General features: G+C 38.6%; 1 long non-coding RNA gene across 1 annotated transcript; it reads left to right on the plus strand.

The window, feature by feature from the left end:
* Positions 1–262: 262 nt before the first annotated feature.
* On the plus strand, positions 263–3,219 carry LOC116100609. The gene is made up of 2 exons (XR_004122671.1): positions 263–765; positions 2,604–3,219. It is a non-coding gene; the product is annotated as an uncharacterized LOC116100609 (long non-coding RNA).
* Positions 3,220–4,705: the final 1,486 nt, after the last annotated feature.

Here is a 4,705-nt window from a genome sequence, read left to right on the forward strand (position 1 = left end):
ATCATATTGGTATGAATGTCACAAACATTTTACTATCTAACCTCCATTGGTAGAATCCTTTTACCTTTGCTGTGGGCCTTTTAAAAAGATACCTTGACTGACTGGCTGCATTCCACTGGCACAGGGGTAAGGTGGTAATAGGACAGGAGGGATGAAGCTGATTGCCTTGTGATGTGGCCTGAGAAAATGTTGTTATGGAAACCAGGTGAGGTCATAGACAAGTGACCACACTGGACTTCCAAACATAGATTTCCACACCTTCCCCCACCAATAATCAAGAAAGTTAGACCTAACTCCAATTGTTGTGTTTTTACTTACCTAACACAGTTCTGACACGAGAGCTAAGTAGAAGTGGTCAGTGCTGGGGATGGGTCAAGAAGCTAACAACAGCTAAGTGGCGAAACTCAGCGCTCACAGGACAGCTGTCATTGTGAGGCTGAGGACTTGCCATATGGCAGAGGAGATGCACTATTGATCAGTGGACAGAATTAACAAGGTGACAGATTTGGGCTCAATCATAGGGACATTTTCTAATCATCCCAACTGTCACAGAGTGGAGTGGGTGACATGGGGCAGGCTGAGACCCCTGCACAGTGGACATGTGCCGGCTGGCACACCATCTGTCAGAGATGCCATCAAACCTGACAACTTGCTTCAAAAATAACATTTTGCAATGGTTATTGAATAGAACATGTCCACAGGAGACTACTTTAGAAAATAAAATGCTAACAAGGAAGAGGCTCATCCTGAACCCCACGTTCACAGGTGAGCACAACCACAGTTCCACAAACTTTTGGTTCTCTCTCTCAGCACATAAAGCTGCACATTTAAAGGTTTGTAAAAACTTGATTGAGGTATATGTCACAAACTTTCACTACACCTGTACTACAATTATATTTTAATTTTTCCTCATTTATATAGTTTTTTGCTATGCTATTAAATAATATTCAAATGTGGGACTTTGATGTTGTGTATGAACTTATCCGTGGATTAAAAATGTCTAGTGTTGTCCCCTCAAATGCTTGGTCAAATATATTAAATCTGTATATTTTAGCTTTTTTTTTTTTTAAGAAAAATGTTAGACATAGACATCTGGCTCAGAATACGCAGAGATATTCTTGTTAGGGTTCTTCTTCTGCTGTGGATCAAGTCCAGGATCTCAAGTAAGCTAGGAAACTCCTTTGCTGCTTGGCTTTCATCTCCAGCCTTGAAGACATGGGCATTTGCAGACCTCAACATGAACGAGACCTCAAAAATATGCATCCATTTGCAGTGTCAAAAGCAGTTATAAGAGTTTTTTTTATCAAAATACATATTTGATGTTTAAAGATTTACTCATTAGAGAGCTGAATATGTTGTTTTATTTTATGGTAAAATGAACTTTTGTTATTGTTAATGTTTTTGAACAATTTTAAGTTTTAATTATGTTTCCTCTCATTAGCTCCTTAGCCTTTAGAGTAATATATTTTCTTTATTGATTTATGTCATTATTATGTAAGACTTATTTATCATAGCATTACAATTATACATAGGTAACATTAACATTTAAGTGTTTTTAAATATGCAAACCTCTCATCTTAAGTTTGTACTTTATTGATTCTCAAAAACATGAATGTAAAATAAATATATCACTAATCTCTAGTACTTTCTTGTACATTTGGAGGTTTAGTATGTAAATATATGCTATGTTACTTCATTATGCATACTATTATTATGGTAAATTATCATAAATTACTTTAAAATCTATAACATAACATAGGAACATGCCTACATTTTACTTTTTATTTCACCTAAAGTTTATAATAGGAAAACTAAACTCATCCATATTTTGTGCAATATTATCTCATTTGCAATATTTGGTTTCATTTCTTACACATTTTTATGCTGCAAATACCTATTTTTCTTCTGATATGTTAGTAGGCAAATGTTTTAACTTTTATTAGTAGTGAATCTTATACTTGTAACATTATACCAATAAAATGAAAGATATATTTCTTTTAACAACAAAGATTTTAAGATTTTTTCCTTTGGTTTCAGGGTTTCTTTTGGGTTTGTTTGTTTGTTTGTTTGTTTGCAAAATATTTCATTGCCTTCTGGTTCTCTCTGTCTTTTGTTCTATCTCTCATTTCTCAGATTGGAATTATTGAAGATTGGACAACTCTTGGCAGTGTAGTGCAGTGGTTATGTGGGTGCTCTAAAGACTGACTTTGAAGATTTGAAACTTAGTTCTAAATAAATGCATGAGTCTGTTACCTATGTAATCTCTAGGTGCCTCAGTTTCCCTGTCTCTAAAATGGAGATATGTCAGCATCTTCTTCAGGAGATTTTAGGGAAGAGGAACCTATATGTGAACTTAGAGTAATGTACTCACTGAATGCTGCTGCTGACAACCATTGTGAGGTATCAGCATGCTAGGACAGAGTACATAAACTCTAGTCTGTGTTGGGAAAAAGGAAGTGTGAATGTGTGTTTTGTGTATTGTCTAGGTGTGTTGAATTTTAAATAGAGGACATTGTTCTACTTATGTTTCTGTCACTATGACAAACCACCATAACTAAAAATAACTTGGGAATAAATGGGTTTTGTTTTGTTTTGTCTTATAGGTTCGGATCCTGGAGGCAGGAACTGGAGAAGCAGCCATGGAGGAGGGCTGTTTAGAGGCTCGCCACTCATGGCTTGCTCAGTCTCCTTCCTTATACAACACAACCTGCCAAGCGGTGTTACCACTCTCACAATGGGCTGGGCTCTTTTATATCAGCCATTAATCAAGAAAATGACCTACAGACTTGCTTTGGTGGGCCAATCTGATGAAGACATTTTCTCAACTGAAGTTCCCTCTTCCCTGAAGATGACACCCACAAAAAACATTCAGTCAGGACAGAGATTATTCTTAATAATTGAATTCAATCAGTTGGATAAATTATGAGCAATAACCAAAGTTTCTTAGAGAAGAAATAGTTCTGCCTTTAGACTGGAGCAGAGAGTTCTACCTGGGTTTCCATCCTGAGCCTTTGCTCACAGGATGGAAGACTTGCCATCCCCACAACAATGGGCTCCCTCCTTCCCTTCCTTCTTCCCTCCTTCCCTCTTTTACTCCCTCTCTCACCCCATCCCTCCCTCCCTTTCTCTTGTATCTGAGTTTCTCACTTTTGTTTACTGCTCAATAGGGTGAACTACTTCCCAACATGGCCAATGAAATAAACCCATCCTTATACTTAAGCAGAGTGCTTACTGGTGACAATCTGCAGTCCAATAAAGACCCCCCTTTTACATCAGGGGACTCTCTAAGTTGAGAGGGTTGCCCCAACTTTGCTTCTATATGAACTACTTGTTGCAGTGACCAAATACAAGAAACAATTTAAGGGAGAGATGGGTTGATTTTGGTTCCTGGTGTGAGTCATGGAGCTGCGCAGGACTGGACTGTGGTGGTAGCAGGATAATATGGTTTGCTCACAGGAAGCGAAGCGGCACTACAAACCTGATATCCTGAGCCTCGGTGACCACTTCCTCCAGCAAGGCCCTGCCTCATAAAAATGCTGCAGTCTCAAAACAGTGGCACTAGCTGGGGGGCTGAGTGTCCAAGCACATGAGCCTCTGGGGGACATTTCACACTCAAACCATAACTATTTAAAAAATAATTTCTTTCTCCACCTGCTCAGTCTTCTTCTCTTACAATTCCTGTTATATTTTTGATGGGATGGCTCCAAGTCAATTCAAGCGAATCTAGACTTGTGGGCTGAGCCGATGTGGAATCGCTGGTGGTGAGAGATGTGGGCTGAGCCGATGTGGAATTTTTCAGCAGCTGGTGGTGAGAGAGATGTGGATGGTGGAGATATGCTGGTGTTCATTGCCAGAACCTTGTGGGGACAGGGCAAAGTCTTCAGAGTGGATCCAAGGGAGGACACAGACAGGCATGGAGGCAACCAAGAGTTCAGGGGCCACCCGAGATCTTCTGCTCTTTTTCTCTCCATCTTCATTTTTGTCTCAGACATCTACTTTTTTATTGTTCTGATTTCTGAGAGTATTCTTAAAATGGCTGTCTGCTTGGTTGGCTTAGTCTTCCAATCTCATTCTGCCTACTGTTCTTGCTTAAGTATTTATTGAACCATTTAAGTATTTATTCAATTTCAAATTTCTCACAGACACATCTTTTAACTTCATTGACATATAAAAAATCTGTTTGTCTGCCTCCTACAATAAATAATATCATGGACCTAATTTGTATAAGTATTCATGGCAACTACACACACATCTTCTTCTTTCTCAACCATTGAACATTTTTATAAAATATGTGGGCTCTTTTTCCTGTTTGATTATTCCACGATTCTTTTAGTGATATGCAATAAATGTAAGCCAAAGAACAGCAGGGTTCACTGTATACTCCTTGCTCTTGAAATACTGTTGTTCACACAATCAGGATTAATGGTGGATGCACTGAGTAGGGAAAGGAAGGCTGTTCTCTGAGTTTGAGACAAGCCTAGGCTACATGGTAAGTTCCAGGCCAGTTAGGGTTACAGAGAGAGACCCTGTCTCAGTCTCAAAAAATATACATAGAGGATAGATAGATAGATAGATAGATAGATAGATGATAGATAGAGACAGACAGACAGACAGACAGACAGGCAGGCAGACAGACAGAAATTAGAAGCTGTAAAATTTAGGCCACTGTCCTTGCAAACACATACATTTCACAATTATATTCATG

This window comes from Mastomys coucha, unplaced genomic scaffold, assembly GCF_008632895.1.
Source record: "Mastomys coucha isolate ucsf_1 unplaced genomic scaffold, UCSF_Mcou_1 pScaffold21, whole genome shotgun sequence".
Lineage (NCBI taxonomy): Eukaryota > Metazoa > Chordata > Mammalia > Rodentia > Muridae > Mastomys > Mastomys coucha.